Consider the following 17706-nt stretch of genomic DNA (forward strand, 5'->3'; position numbering starts at 1 on the left):
ATCCTTTAAGCGTCACTATAATGAATCGTCGTCAATCCCAAGGACGCACCGAGGTAGTCAAAGTACACTAGAAAATCAAGCAATATATCGACCAGCCAAGTCTTATGCAACATCGGTCAAAGTGGTACCCAACTTCTTGATATCAACCAACCAGCAATAACAGGGGTCGATCAGTCGATGCAGACTCTTCCCAAGGACTCTGAAGTTCAAAAGGAGCTCGGTTTTAGGCGCATCAAGCGAGCAGTGAATGAATTTCGATGACAAGAAAAGAGTTTAAAGCAGACAATATGGCAGCCAGACGTAAATCCTGCCATCCCGCCCTCATGCTGCCCCACAACGCTCACCAATCAAAAAGCTGCTAAACCGCAGTCTCCGGGTCGTTGAAGAACGTCGCACCCGGCCCCTCCTCTAGTCTGTGCTCTAGTCGCAAGCCGAGGAGCAATGGTGGCTCGGAGGCGTCCGAAAGGCGGCGTCCGGTGTTTTCGGAAATCTCGGAGGAGCAGATGAAATGCCGGGAATATGAGGAAGAGGACGCACCCGAGTCGGAGCGCTTCTTTGACCGTTCACCATCGACACATCCCCGAACCTGAAGCAGCGGGACGACGCGAGATCCTGGACGGGTAACGGAGAACAGGATCAGTGAGAAGAAGGATTTGCCAAGCGCGTGCGATGAGGTGTGGGACGTCCCGAGGAGGGCACGACAGCGGAGCACGAAAAGGAGGACCACGTAACTGACAGGTGTCACTATACAGCACGTTCTCAGCAGCATTGACGATTAGTATGTCATACAACTGATTCTAAGCCACAGCTAATAGACAAGGAGTTAGACACACCTCATTGCAAGAGGCTATACACGCGGTGTTTAGAGGTAAACTGATGCGTAAATGGATTAAAAAACGACAAACTGATGAATCATTACCTCAACTTTACTAATAACGTATTACTCATTACTATAGTGCACGGCTGGCGGGATTACTTGGGATTTAAAATTATCTAAACCAGATTACACCATCGATCTTTTAAATGCGCAGATTTCTTCACGCATGTGTTTCGCACGGCAGAAGAAAAATGAAGACACGACCACTATAGAGCTCAAATGTATCACGTAGTATATTGCCTTTAGCGCCAGCTGCATATCAAAGCACATTGTGTCGCTTTCTGTTCACCCAACTTCAGCGCAAACGAAGCCCGAGAGTCGCATCCGTGGGCGGACCGCGGGTGGAAATAACACACCGCCGCTGACCGCCGGGCTTCCTGTCCCGGGGGCTCAGCAGCGCCGCACACCGCCGAGGACGCGTCCGAGCCGGCAGCAACAACAGTGCCGGCGCGGACACCAAAGCCATGGTGCCAAGAAGAAAACGCGCACCATCCTTCTGCCAAGAGACACGATATTTCAAGCTGGAGGCCAGCTTTTACCATGAAAGGTATTCGTGAGCACTGGAAGATGCAGCAGTAGATACGGCCACGTCTCATGCACTGCTCACGGAGACCACAATGGAATTTAAGGAATACTCTGGATTTCAGACCAGAGCGCCACTACAGGAGCTCGAAAGAGCCATTATCGCACAGACATGCGAGGTCCCTGTCTGAGCGCGAGACCTTCTCGGACGCGAGGAAGAAAACGTGCAAGTATTACCTGTAGGAGGACTTTTTACACAGAGCAGGCAGTCCTGTTTGGGTTGATGGGTTTAGATTGTACCAGAACAGTGTGGCTTTCCCGTATGTCTACTCCTGCGACTGCGAACGCCCGACGGCTTACAACCATCAATACTAATGGAGGTCTCGCAACACCTGGCATATGATATCACTTTTAGGCTCGTATTGTACGCCAGACTGATGGTTTTCCTGTGGCGGGACAAGGGCAGTGTGTGTGGTGTGTGGTGTGTGTGTGTGTCCGCCTAAGTGGTGGTGTTAGTGGACAGTGCCCGGGCATATATACCAGTCCGGTCCTGTCCTGTCCCAGAGGCCTGACTCACCGGTTTTTTATTTTTACTTATGTAAAACTTCATAAAGAATTTCCTCCCAATCTTTGATGTCAACACTAATCAAGGCTAATCCAAGACATGCCATGTGCCAACTTTGTTGTCCTTTTTCCCATTATTATTATTATGTATTATTATTATTATTATGGCATTATTATATTATTATCATTTTATTATTATGTATTATTATTATTAAATGCATAGAAAAATCCGAATTATAAATGTTTTGTTATAAAAAGCTGCATGCATTAAAAGTTCCCTCCTGGGGCCAGTTTTATTTCTGCCGCAGTAATGTCATCTGAATGAATGTACGTTAATGTTCCCTCCTGGGACTGATGCTGGCCAGAAACTTTGTCACCCCGAAATAATATTTGTATTTTTTTCTTTCTTTCAACTCTTGTGTTGAAGCTTTAAAAAACAGTTTCTGTGGAGCACAGTTCAATATATTTATATGGAATTATTGTTATGATTATTATAATTATTATTATTTTTATTATACACTTTTATCGTTCGTTTCCACTTGACCTTTCATATGACAGACTGTTAAACTGTGAATACAGTTAGTATATCAAGACAATGATGAATTTTGCAATAAAAAGTGTAATATTTGCAATTTGCAGGTGTTTTCACTCAAACTGAATGAAAAAGACAAAAAAGACGTGCAAGCAAATTTCCACATATGATTATTCATTGTGTTTCAATGTGTACTTTTTTTCTTTGTGCATTTGGTTCGGCATAATACATTAAAGAAAGTTAATGGTTAATAGTTTCCTATAACATAATGTTGTATGCGCTTCAGGTCAGTTTATTGGGTTTATAAGTGAGGGAGAGAAATGCGTTGTGAAACAATCCGAAAGCGCTGAAGTTAATTTCATATAAACACAGTTTGAATTAAGAGAATCGTTTACATCAACACAGTTCACTTCCTTGATTATTTATTTTATTCATTTATTCATCCTCTTTAACTTGCAAAGCCCCACCCTGCTTATATAAACATAACTCATCATCATCATCATCAGGTGCCTCTCTGCTTCTAGTGAATTTCTGAGTTGTGGTTAAATTTCCACTTTTTTACAAGTTGTACAGTAAAGTTAGTCTCGTTTTCTGTCTGATTCTTATTGTGCACAAAAGATCCGTTTAAATCTGCGTTTTAAAGAGTTTTTAAACGTCAGATATTACAGACTCAGATGTTTGTGAATGAAAAATGTAAACAATGGATCTAAACTAAGAGGGTTATAAAATATTAGTGAAAATAAAATTCTTAAATAATATATAACCACATACAGTAAACAGAGATTGGATGGTTATAAGAATGTCAGTTATATCCATATTTATTTTATTTTCTTATTATTTTATTTTCAGCTAAAAACTTCAAATAGTAGATGGATGTTTTTGGTGAGCTGAAGTTCAAACTGGGACCTAAAGAAAAAAAAAGTAAAATGTCCAGAACCGTTAATTTATGATCACAATATAGTAAAAATGTGAAAATGATACTATATCAGTTAATGATTTATACATTCAACCAATGTAAAGAACCTCACATTACAACCTTTAAGGACATCTACTACCCTACATCAAAATGTAATACTAATGTATATTGATATTTGGCTCCACTAAAGATTGTCTACTGACTAATGAAGTTATTCTTTAGCGCATTAAAGAAAACAGGAAGAGAAAGAAACATGGCAGAAAATCTACATTTATATGTGGCAGTCACAAAAAGTTCCTATCAAGTCACTGCTTTAAGTGCGTAAACATAAGCACAGAAAGGATATAAAAACACAAGAAGTTTATCATTTTACCTTTATACTGGAAAAGTCTTAACACATAATTACATGAAAGAAAGAAATGCAAAAGGTATTACGAAAGATATTCCTTAGTTATCAGAGAGCTCGGGCTATGGGACAAAGTTTGGTTGACTGCTTGTAAATGTTAAAACAAAAATTATTAAATCTTTGAGGCTCTTTGTGAGTCTTTTATATTGTGAAAATAAATTTAAAAAGTTACGATTTGAAGCATAAGAAACAAATTAGGATGAAAAACATTTCTTTATTAGGATAAAGCTACTACATAATTACACACTGAGCACTAATTGTTGATCAATTTACACACCATCCGCTTTGTGTCACATTATGTACATTTTTACACCTCACAAGCAAATCTCAGCCAAAACTCTTGTGCTAAAAGCACAGTGCAGGAGACCAGGAGTAAGCTACTGAAACATCAGGACACTGTGACTCATGATACATACTGTAAGTCACTGGGGCAGCAAGTATTTGCATTCACTCTGTTTATAGACAACGTCAGTGCTTTTGGATTTTAAAGCAAAGCTCTTCACTCAAGTACAAAAAAAATTCTGCTCAAATCAGAGAATGCTTAGAAGTTTTGTTCTGTAGGTGAACACAGTCAGAGGTTCCCCACTATGCTGTTGTGTGTGCACGAGTGTCGCTGAGTAATGCATCTCTGCAGAAAGAGCGAGAGAAATAAGAGAAATGTGTATTTAGGTGGACTTGCATCAGTGCTTCTGGAGAGATTTTTCCTAAAGGGCCCAGCAAGCTGCACTTACACACCGTTTCCGGGTCACTTCCCCCTTCAGTGCTGGAGCCTCTCACTGCTTTCTCCCTGTCACAGCCATTCAAGGCCCCGTCACTGTTAACCTGTTCACTCAACCACTTAGTCTGCCTGCAGATCTGTTGTTTTCTCTACTAAATTCCTGTCTACCTTTGCTGTGCATGTTGAGTTGTACTGTATCTCATTACAATAGGGCTGAGATGAAGGCAATGAGTTGTTGTTGCTCTGATGTCAAGTTTAGAAACAGTTTTTAGAATATGTTGCGTCTAAAATGCCAAAAGGAACAGAGGAAAGAAAGGAATAACTAACAGTGCTTTTGATGATTTTACACATTTACTGTATATGCTATCTATCTCGCTAAAATTCTGAAATAATTCAAAGAAAGGCAGGATAGAGATCAATCTCTAAAACTCTAAGAACTAAAAGAGGATATACAGATATATGAGAACATATACTGAACAGAAAATTCTTTTTTAAGTTTCTTTGCTCCTGTGTAGAAAGTACTTCAAACTGAAGTTTTCCTTTTCATTTAACTGCAACATGCTTGTAATTGCAGCACTATAATATATAATAAGTTTAATTATATTCTAATTTTTAACATATTCAGTAACATGATACCAACTGTAAACTATTGCAGATCCTTCTAAGCCTTTAACGCTACTCAGTTGAATTGGATTTGAGCGTCTTTTTGTCCAACAGCCCTTTGAAAGTGTCAATAATTCAACTTCAACAATTTCCTCCCATCACATTAATCCCATTTAGATTTATTGCATTAATTACACTGTAGTCAGTGTAAAGTGAATACTATGAATTCTAATAAGTGAAGGCACTCTACAGCATATTATTATAGTGCATTTAAAGAAGTAAGTAAAAGAATATACTGTCACTTTACATTGGTCATTACAAAAATAATATAAGTGCTAGTGTAAAATTGTGAGACGTATTTAGAAACATAATTATTGTTCACTTCTTGGTGGCAATATAACGCAATATATGTCCTTGTAAATATTTTTTATTTTTTATTTAGAACCTCATAGAAAGTGTAAGCTCTGTGACTATATGCAGTATGTATTTTTTATGTAGGACAACAAACTGACCACATCTGGAGACAATAATTACCGGTTTATTTTGATAGGATATTAAATCTGATCTGTCAGAAAAATGTGTTTGAAAATAGAGTTTTCTACCTGTAATCTTAATTTTGTGAGCTTGAACAGTAAAGTTTGTACCTCTGAACTTGCAGGTCTGATCTGTGCCCGCAGGCTTAATTTGTTAAGTTAAAATATTTAGGCTTTTGCAAAAAAAAAAAAAAGTTTAAACAAAACTTAAAAAAATAAAGCTAGCAAGCAGAGACCTCAAAATGGGTTAGGGTAATTCTTTTTAACATCTTAACACAACAAGTTTACAGGCCAAAAATTAAGTTTAAGAGATAAAAAAAAAATAAAGCCTTGTGTGTATGTGTGGATGTGTGTGTACAAACTTTCAAAACTGTTGTAATTTTAGTGTTAACATTTGGTTTTATGGTTAAAGGGCCATTCTATAATATTTTACCATATAGATAATTATATACTTTGAGTCATTGATGGAAGGTCAGCATTTTGTGCGTTTTCTCATCAGAGATAATAATAGAATAATAGATCATCTGAATACAGTCTGTACAAACAATGATGTAACACTAATGATTAATAATAAACGCATATAATTCAGATTTATCATTTGCTTGTATAAAGTCTGTGTTTTGTGGTGGACTTATGGTGGTAGGGTGAAACTTTTGTTTACATTTGGATCACAGATTGTGCCTTTAAAGTGATAATTATGGCTTCTGTAGATTAAGGTGAGGGTTATACGTTGAGCACTTATGATTACAATTAGTGCAAATCTGCAGAGAATGAATATAAGTCAATACAAAAGTCCTCACTAGTGTAGTAGTGCAGGTCTGCGAGCAGAAGTGCCCGCTTGGCGTGTCTTGGAGTGTGTCTGAGATGAGGGGGGGGTCGGGTCGGGTGGGGTTTACAGTCGCCAGACTTCCTGACTCTCCCGCTGTCGGACACTTGTGAGCGCAGTGTTGGCTCTTTGTGTCTCAGCACTCTGCTCTGCAACCACAAGGTTCAAGTGACCCCACCGGCTGCCTGCAGTCTGCCCCGGGCTGGGCTGCAACACCCCCCCACACACACACGTACGCCAACACGCACACACACGCACACACACACACACACACAGAGCCTCATCTGTCAGAGGCGAAGAAAAATCCATTAAAATCTCAACCTGATCAAAAAGACGCCCAAAGCCAAGACTCCATATGCACTCATTTAGGGCTATCGATGACTGGTGAGCATTGTGGGGTAGTTTAATACATGCGATTGACTTACTGCCAACAGTGGCAACAAAGACGGTTTTTCTACAAAGAAATAGAGCTGCGAGTTTGGCAGAGTTATTCCGGGCTGATGTGCACCTCAAGGCCATCCAGAGCTGTCAGCACGTTTCTCCAGTCTGACCATCAGTAACCCACACAGCACATGGTTTCCATTCTGGGTTAAATGCATGAATGCTGAGCGCTATTGTTTGAAAGGATTGATCCCTGAATTGCAAGTGATAATGTGGTCCCACTGAATGATTGTGGTGGTAGTTTCTTTCAGGCCATTAGCATGCAAATATGGAGCTGTGACACGACTGCTATGGCTTCGTTTTACCAGTGGAAGTGTGTTTAAACGTTCCTTAAAATCAAGTCCAAAATACAGAAAGAGTAGACTAATGTTTGAATATTACTACTACCTTGTATTATGTGTACAAAACTACACTGTTCTGTGCGTGTGTGTGTGTGTGAGCGTGAGCTAAAGGATCATCATCTTGTCTTTGCCTCAAAGAGGTCGACATGTTGTCATATCTCATTTCATCTCCTTAACACCGAGTGACAACTTTGATTGAGATTTCCGTATCAATCACTCACCGCTGCCCTTGTTCGTAACTGGACCCAAACGTCTCAATAGTTCTTTAATAACCCAGATAAGGAGCCATTAATCTACATTCACACCACTAAGTTCTTCACTGAGGCGCCAGAACAGGCCTGTTTTGCCCCAAGCTTTCTTTGTGCATTCTCAGATGGGATTTATAATTACTACCAATTACGGTTACAGCGGCCTCGAAGTAGGCTGGATCAGGAGGAGCCACTAACTGTGAAGACTGTTTCATTCATCAGAAGAGCTTTTTTTGGTTGCCAGGTCATTAAAAAATAAGTGTGGCTCATAAATGTTGGTAATCATGCAGTAAATAAACGCTCATAGGTTTCTCACTTTCTAAGCATTTGAATATGTATGCAAGCTGATAATAAATGGATCGTGGAATAGATTCCTCAACGCCCTTTTCCAGAATGTAAGTGGTCAAATGGAGGGATCCTTCCTGGTGAACCAAAGAGAAAGTGTCACACAGGAGGTTGCTTACCTTGCAATGCAAAAGTTCTTGTTATTAATAGCTTATAACTGATGCATAAAGATTAATTAACCTTTAATAAATAGGGTTATGATGTATAAACCCTTTATAATGGGTGCATTATTAAAATTTCCATTCTACAGTTTCCTCATCAGAGCTCTAAAAACAGTGGTGTACAAAGCCCCGTCTAAGAGGGTGGTTTGTTCAAAGGACTCAGTGACGCTGCACTTTACAACATAAACAACACCCCATTCATTATGACTCGTAACTTGATAGCGACCAGGGGGATCTAGACTCTCCCGCCAGGCTTTCAGAGGGCTTATTGATCCATTAATTTCGTCGACTTTAGTGGTCTGCAGTGACAGAGTGCCTCTGTAAATTGAATGGGGGCTGAGGGATTACAATGACCGTATCTGATGAAAAGGTCCTGCATGAGTGGCGACGACATAAATAAAGCCAAAGGTCATCCATCTTCCCCTCTCAGGAACCGGTCTACTGTGTCTCTCATCTCATGCCCGAAGGCCCCCTAGTGGCAAATATGTCACAGCAGTGAAAGGCGACCAAATGTCAGCATATGCTCTTCACACTTTGGAAATGCTGGGCTCACAGTGGGGAGGAAGCAGTCGGAGGACCATGGCATCTGGGGGATCCTATTTTTGCATTTATGCTTATATTTCTAATTCAGGCTTCAAATAGGGCTCTCTTTGTAAACATCTGTGATAACTGTGAATGGTACTAATTGAACCCAGCTATTTTCACCAATAAATATTACTCCCTTTCATATCAAACAGAGCCGAGATCACATCTGAGGTTGCTTTAACTTTCCGTTTTGGTGGGAATTGGGTGTATAAATAGTCTTTCAGGAGGATGACGAAAGCTCCAGAACAGCTACTAAAGATACACTGTGGTGAGATCGTTGTGTCAGCTGCTGTTGAATTACCAATCTTAAAAACCTGAGCCAGCTCCATTCGCTGAATGAAGACAATGAGATGTTTGAAGACAGAGTGAATGTTTGAGCTTAGATTTGTTTTGCAAAAAAAAGGTACAGTTTTCCAAAGGTCACGAATAAACTTTCACATTCAAACTTGAAAAAAATGTTTTGTATCAAGTCCAGTAACCTATGTTGCATCCTGTGGTGTATATGGGACTAATACCACAACCAACAATTGTTTTCCTGGTGTGGTTGAAAGAAAATTGGATTACTGTGATAAAATTAACAGTGTTTAATAATTCACACTCACTTTCTTTTATGGGGCCCATTTTCTTTGCTTCAGTGCACTTTATTGTAACATTTACATTAAAAAATATCTTTAGACACTTGAAATATGTCTAGAAATGATTAAATAAAATATCCTTAAACCAAATGAAAGATAATTTCAGAAAACAGTGTGGGTCCAGCACACAGATACAAACTCAGTCACACGCTTTCCCTGAAGAGAAATGAGCATAAAGGACCTTTCTTACCAAACCAGATAAAAAACACCAGGAATGTTGCACATATATATTTATACCCATATTATACACACATCAGCTACCTATCCCAACTTTAGTATGAAAGTTAACAACCTCTATAAGGCTTGAGGAGTTGCACCACTAGACTTAAGGTATGTACATATATAGCTTGTTTTATTTTACTTATTCATTTTCATTCTTTACTTTTTTTCTACCTGTTCATTTGACTGTTTCTTGTCCTGCTGTTTAACGTTAATTTCCCTTCTGGGAATAAATACATCCTTCATTTATCACATCTAATTCATCTCATCTTGTGTCGCGTAGGACTCATCACTCACAGTCCTGTGAAGGAAGGTGAAGTCTGATATGATGATATATGTCAGAACAGCTTTTCACTAACAGATGTTGGCAGGAAAATCAACGTCTCCAGGGATATATGACCATATTGTGCCCTATGTTTGCTGTGGTATCTCACAGTGTACGCCAACAACAGGTCATTTCATTGCGGCCTCCTAGATGAAAAGCCCTGACCTTGGAGGGCACCAGTCTAGCCAACATTAAACTACATGTCATCAGATCCAGAATCAGGAGTCCGCTGCTTCACACAGCTGTAAGACAATTTTAGGCGGTAATAAGACTGGCAGTGCCATTCAGAGCGACAGAGGTTATGAAAAACATTTAATAAGTAGAATATGGAGGAACCTCAATGCCCCAGATGACAGAATCTACCCGGTCTATCAAGCTGTCCCTGTCTTTAAGATCAGTGTACATGCTCTGTTACAAAAGATACACCGAAATCAATAGTACAAGTTGGAGGAAACAGATACTTGAGACTAATGGACACTGGGAATTGCGGCTGATGGGCGCAAAGGGCTGAAATTCATATTGATACGGACATCACAGGCCAGTGGGCTCCAAGGGGGCGAGAGGAGGTCACAGGTTGCTTTGACAGCCTACTCCCTCTTAATGGAAGCCTATCGACTGAATTGGGAAGAAGCTACAGTGACTAACACGTAACCGGGAGGCACAGAGTCTGCGTATGCCTGCACTAGAATAAATGTGTCTGTATGGGCGCTTGTACATGTGCTACTTTTTGCGTGTGAATGCAGACGTATCAGTTTCTTAGCAGCCCTGAGGGATCTTCACTCTGATCAATAGCAGGTTATTAGGCACTCAATAATACCTTTTTCTGCTCAGGGAAAGAATGGTGTACACGCTAAGATATGAAAATGACAATCTTGCTTCTTATTTGTACTTGAATAATTACATAATTAGAAAATGCTGCTCCCTAATGCTGTTTAGTGTTTCTCAGCATGACATTCAGTACAGTTAAATGTAAAAATGAAGCTGCAAACAGAAAGGAAGCTTTGTAATTCAGAGAACGGACACAAAGCGAGATGTGGACCAATGTGAGCTTCAATGCCTTAAAAATACTGCACAACTCTCTCTTTTGTCACCAAACATTTGAGTTCAAAAAGTGCATTATCAAATATTAATATTACATACTACTTTTGAGCTAGAGGGTTCATTAACCTTTGAGACAACAGAAGAAGTTAGCTTTTAGATCAGTGCTTCCCAACCTTTTTGGCCTGTGAAAATGAAGCAATATCATCATGTGACCGCCATCACAAGAAAGTTGGATTTGTCTATGAGTTGTGAACATTTACACTATAAAGAGTGGTTTCCCTCTCAAAACCTCTGCTTGTTTCATTTGAGCCCAAAAAGGTAAAACCTCCCAAAATTCTCTTTATTCTTATTTTCTGACTCAGTCACCTTGTCACTGCTTGGTGGAGTCCCAACTGCATAGTTGGGAAGCTCAAAGTCTACTTATAAACTACTGCAATGCAGTGCAACTGTAGCTTATGGCCACATTGAGCACAAAGTTAATGGAGAAATTATCATAACTATCTAAACCTCTAAACCTCCATTCAATATACTGGATTTCTTTATCTTAAGAATAGTTTGCACCCATACTAAAGGCTTGCAGAAAATAACTCAGCTTGTATGACCATATATACAAAGTGCTGACTCATTAAGAGATGGTAGTGTGAAAGTGACAGTTAATTGACAGCTGGTGTATTTCCTGTTGATTTACCCTCCTCTTCCAGGCAATTGGCGACAGGACAGTAACCCGACCCCCATCTCTTAAAAAAAACAAAAATATCATAGTCTGCCCTGAACCCGTTTTGCTTCCTTCTGAACTGGCGGCATGTGCTCCCAGCTCGGCTCTCCCCGAGGGCTGAGCAGCTGCGCATCGCTCAGCTCATCCAGTGTGACAGCCCGAAATCACAAGTGCAACAGCCCAGTCATGGGAATTTATCAGCGGTAAACACACATATCACTGAGCAATCAGCAGCTGAGTGGAATACAAGTCGAGCTGTGGTTGATGCAGTGAAAAGGACAACTACTTCCCTAATAAGGATCATTGCATTGTGGGCTGATAGCCTGAATGGCAGCCTGCCAGGTAGATTGCACCTGCGGCTCTTAAACAGGCTGTGTCATCACCACGGTTAAACCATTACATATGGTTTCAGTACCAAGAGTACCATTAAATCACAGCTGCTGAGAACCTCTACACTCAGTAACACAGAGCAGCCTGCATGGACTAATAACTCTATCTATTCCTACAGTGCTCCCTATAAACAAATTGAAAAATAAAACAACCAGAGATTATACTCGTAGGTATGATTCACAAACTGTTGAAACACTTGGACAAAGCTTCTTTCTTCTTTCATCAGCATGGTTTGGACCAGTCTCTGTCGTACTGGCAGTTACTAGAGGTGAAATAAACTCACCATAACTGAGTTTAACAGCCTGAGAATCTCCCCTTCAAACACACACCCTTGGAGTTTTAGTATTACTTTGCTGGTGACGAAGCAAGTCAACTTCAATCATCCGCAGAGGGGCACTTACAAAGTATAGATAGCAAAAAACACAAAACACATTAAACAAATTGATTCATAATAATAAAAAGTATAGAGTGGATAGTAACAGAAGTCAGTGGCAGGAAGTTTCTTAAGTTCAGAGAATTCAACAAACAAATGTCCTCAGGAACAAGGTTTCAATTGCAGTAAATTCCCACATTAGAAGATATTCGATACCTGAACACTCAATGTAAGAATAGTCCCATCTCCTTTTACAGGCCCTCACTGACTGAAGAAATCATTCCTACTGTATTATTTAACCGGGGATGCACTTTTTTTTCAGTTTTTCAGTAACAGCATCCCGTTCATAATATTTTTTTTCTTCCTCTGACCATTGACAGTAAATAATTAGGGGACAGAGATTCCAGGTCTGAGAAGTGAGGTCTTCAACCTGCATTCTGTCTAATGGCCAGCAGGGGGATTCTCCATAGGCTGAAAAAAGACCTGCGCTTGTATTCACTAGTAAACAATTTCCCAACAAGTTTATGTTGTTTTTAGTCTTCTTACATACAGCATGATGTTCATTTAATAAATTATGGCCCTGTTTGAGTTAAATAGGCGATAATCTGTTGTGTGATTGACAAATCATTCTCTGAGTCCGTCCAGCACGCAACTCAAATCAAACTAGGCAGTGCTGATCAAAAGATTCTGTTACTGCGTTGCTTATTTCTTATTATTATTATTTTCTACAAGTTAGTGTGTGTCCAGGCAAGCCACCACTTTTTCCTGCTACAGATGCGTTGAAACTAATATTTCAGTGCTGGTGGCTCCAACAAACCAATATGCGACGGCTGTAACGCCAAACTCGAGGCTTCAAAACAATACAAAACAAAGCAATGAGTGACGTCTTGGTAGGTTGCGAGAGAGCGTGTTGTGTTACTATGACAATGTGCCTTTAGCTGTGGCACAACTGCATATTTATGGTTCTTAAGGTGGTTTTGATATTTATCGCTTATTACTTATGTTTTGATATGTTTGAAAAGGTCATATTATCATAGTCAATGTAAACATTAACATTTTGTATGTGTTGAAAATGCACAATAAAAAACAGAAAAATCAAAAAATGGAAATCTTGGCCTTTCCCGTGGCCCTGTGCCCCAGGGTATTGCAGCCATTGCACTAGTAAGGCAAAGTAATCTCTTATAATTAGATTTACAGCCCATCAGGTTCTGAAAGTAAAAGGAGAAAAAAAAAAACAAGATTGCACAGGCGACAAATAATAGGTGGCTTGTTTGGTAAAAGTGGAAAACTATAATGTTATAAAAGGTTCACACATTTACCTTATTCTTTACTATCTTAGTATCTTATTAAAGAAGTTTGGGCATTATAGTCCATGAAAACCTCTTACTATAAGAGTCTTTCTACATCTTGACTGTCAACAAGTGAAGTTCAGCTCTTATCTCAACTGTTTGTGACACAAAAAGACAGTGATGTTTGAGTGATATTGAACTTATTGTCATCTGTTCACCCACTGAAAGCCACTCTGACCAAAAGCAGCAGCTGAATACAATAATCGCAACATGATGTAACAATATAATTGTTTTCAGAGTGAAAAATTAATCAACAGTTTCCCACTTGCCCTCTTTCTGAAGCAGCACTGGTCGCATCAGAGCGAGTGACGCCGCCTCGGTGCCAGAGCTCTGACCCGTTCACCAGCTCTTTGGCCCTCATTGAAATCCCAAGTGAAACACAATTTGTAACAGTCCAGCTATTTATGTTTGAACCACTCATCTGAAACAAATCCAGTGGCTCGGAGTGATATGCAGATACAGATGGTGCAACACAACTAACTGTTCTGTTAATGGACACTAAGCTTTCGAGCCTTGAGCAGAAAGCACAAACCATCAACAAAAATGCCAATAAGTCGGAATGTCAGCTGATATCTTTAAGACACAAAATATTAACGAACCGCTAAATCTGCCGATGAAGGCCTGAAGACCCTCTCCACGGTGCATTTCAGCGGACAAATGAGTTCAGCCTGACAGCAGCCTGAGGTTGAATTCTCATCAACATCTCGATGTGACGCTCAAAAGACTCTCATACAACCTGTCATCTGCCATCCCAGCCACTATTAATGCGGTTGTCGACCTGACTCATCAGCTGAGATGAATGATGTGCGGCAAAGGTCACAGTTCAAAGCCACTTCAGACTGTCAACAAATGTCTGAGTCAATTCCGCTGGATGTCATTTCATGTACATTCTTTAAAATATGTCACTTTCACCTGTAAACCATTTTACTGACAACTACTCAGAGTAAAGACAAAGAATCACAAGAGTGTTTAATATTGTACTGAAAGTGGTTCTCAGATGAATACTAATCTTAGGCAAACTGCAAACAAATCACTGGGCTGCATGTCTATTGTCACCATAAACAGACTGTACAAGAACAGATAACAGTGTATTAATAAAAACATAAAGAGGTTTAGTTTACAACATCAATAACTAGTCAGTGCAGTAACATGTTGTGCAAACAGAGAAGAAGGGCAAAATAACAAGTCAAAGCAACTCAGCTCAACATCATCCACTTTAAGTTGAGATTGGATGTTTGACCTTCTATAAAGCTGATGTTTAAAGAGCCACTGAAGACAGTTTGTATTACACTTCCATCATCTGCCTGATGTTAAAGCGAGGGGACATGTGAGAGACAGATAAAGCAGCAGAGGCTGAGATATGCTGCCTTTTAGTCTGAGTCAAACTCCCCAAACATTCCATAATGCAACTTAACAGCATATTTTAGTTAGAGCCTTAAACACCTGTTTAATTCAAACTCTACAGCCCAGTTCAAATTTGTCTCCGAACCTAAAGACTTTGTCACTTTACACTTCATCTCAATGACATTTACTGGCCATATAATTACACGATGCCACATTTCTGCCGCCGGTGACCACAGACTATAAAGCGCGTGCGACACGATGATTTGTAGTGTGGTAGTGTGCTAATTTAATATAATCCATAATATAATAACTTTTCCAAACGCAATGCATCAGTGTCTCTAGTGGGGAGACTGAGCAAATATTTTGATATGTATATGTGATAAAACAACACAAGAAAAGTAATGCCAGTCTCCCTTAAGCCAAGATGACCCTGATAACATCACTACGACACCTTCAAGGTTATTTTCTCGGTCTTAAAGCTCCTCCAGAGCCCTGCCATTTCCACTCAGTGTTTTAGAGGTACAATGTGCTACAGTGCTCACTGACATTCAATGTGTTCTTATCCTGTCAATGATTCACAATGTTACAGTGCTTTTGCTGATGTCTGAGCCAAAGTTTTGCTCTATTCTTTTCACTTTTCTCTTTCACGTAGTAACTTTCTGTATATTTGTCCAATATGGGTCACTAAAAGTCTTGCCATTTTCTCCTATTAGAGATGAAAGTTGGAAAATACAAAGCCAAAAGGTGATTTCCTGGGTTATTTTATCTACAGTGCACGGTGCTTTTAAAAAACAGGTGAGTGGTGAAGTCACTTGATAGCATCTGTTTGTTCTGAAATCAAACAACACTTCATAAATATCTGTGCTTACTTGCCTTCAGATCCCCTGGTGTCCAAAGAAAGGCAACTCAGAGAGATGGATGCTTTCAGCCATGTATTATTCACCACTTTAATTCCACCACCCTACAAAAGAAAACAGAAGACTTTGTGTTTATTTTATTTATCTCTTAAATCCACAAATAGATAGCTGCAAAATGTTCCTGGTTAAACATTTATGACCAGGCTTCAAATAGTCAACATTGCTAGTGTTTCCCTGAAAGGGTTATGACCAATATTTGTTTCTTTCATCAAGTCCCAAAAGATTGATACAACTCTCACACTAGTACGTTATGTACAGAGCTGGAGACAGGAGACTATTAGCCTAGCTTAGCATAAAGACTGGAGGCAGGGGGAGACAGGTAGCCTAACTACGTGCTGCAACTATTTCATGGCAAACAACTAGCATGATAACCAGCCTAAAAGTGTCTTCATTTTAGCAGGTGTCTCAGGCTAAAGCGTGTTATAGACTCACTGATCCACTAAGCTGATACCATGTTGGTGTCATGTTTTGCCTCGCCAGGACGTAAAAACACATGCAAGGTGAGTACCAGCAGGGGGCGATGATGGCGGGAGCCACAGACAAAGTATGTAGAACGACAGAGTCAGCGTAAGGAAGTGGTTAGGTTCAAGTCAAATAAACAAAAGGAGTTTCACCCAGGAAACTGCTGTTCGTGTCCTGTGTGAAACCAAACGTCAAAATTGATAAGTTATTTACAAGTTAACTTATGTAACAAACCTGCATCAGGTACGTAATGGTACTTAAAATCTTTCCCTAAACTTTACAAAGTAATTTTGTTACTTTGAAAGTATAACTGGACAATGCATATTTATTTTTGTTAACCTGACCGCAGAATGAGAACGTGTTGTGTGACAATGGCTTGATACTGGGTTGAATGTCCGCCTACATCATTTTCAGTTGACACTCAAGCTGCAGCAGTAGTTGTAGTTAGTTTAAGAATATTCAGATTGATCGAATAAACATGAATTTTATTTGATTTCTGTAAGTCAACTTACAACAACCTGTACCACTGCACCGATCTGTCATTTTTTTCATTACTGTAGCTATGTTGATAGCTAACTTGATGAGTACGCCCACATTTCTTAATCTTACTATTAAACTGATTGATCAATTGTACTGTGATGTAAAAGGTCTGGAAACAGCGGCTAACAACTGGGTGAGTTCCAGGAGTCCTTTGCAAAGACTCCAGGGTTTAGAGAGAGCTATGCTAGCCATTTACCCCTGGTTCCAGTCGTTATGCTAAGCTAGGCTAATCACCTCCTGGCTCTAGTTCCATAGTAACACGCAAATCTTCTTATTCCACTATGGATACATTATTATAGCTAATGATGTTATATACATATGTTGCAATATAGGAACACATTGAGTGATCAAGAACTGTTTCTCGCATCCTGTTTTTTTTTTTATTCGCTCAGCACATTTATCACTCTGACATGAAGAACAAGCAAAAAATAAATAAATAAGAGATGAGCAGGTCAAAGCTGTATTTCAAACTCAATTGTGTTTAAACTCACTCATTCTGAAAGATTTTCAAACCCATCCCATCCTGCAGACCGAAGCACTCCAAAAATGCTTTGAGATTCGGAGGGAAGTGGCTGAACAGATTGTTATGTCACCATTAGGGAGCTGTAATAAAGTCATATTTCTTTTGCATTTTGCATGACTGGAGGGCCTTCCACTCTCGCCTGTCTGCTCCTCTCACATCAGCCTCCCTTAAGTGGAGCAGTTCTGGGCTGCAGGTTTTGCCTCACTGCTGCCAGAGAGTGTCTGTGCCAGATAGCGTTGCATGATTACACTCAGC

The sequence above is a fragment of the Morone saxatilis genome, unplaced genomic scaffold (assembly GCF_004916995.1).
Source record: "Morone saxatilis isolate NCDOM2014 unplaced genomic scaffold, NCSU_SB_2.0 Contig4, whole genome shotgun sequence".
In the NCBI taxonomy this organism is placed as follows: domain Eukaryota; kingdom Metazoa; phylum Chordata; class Actinopteri; family Moronidae; genus Morone; species Morone saxatilis.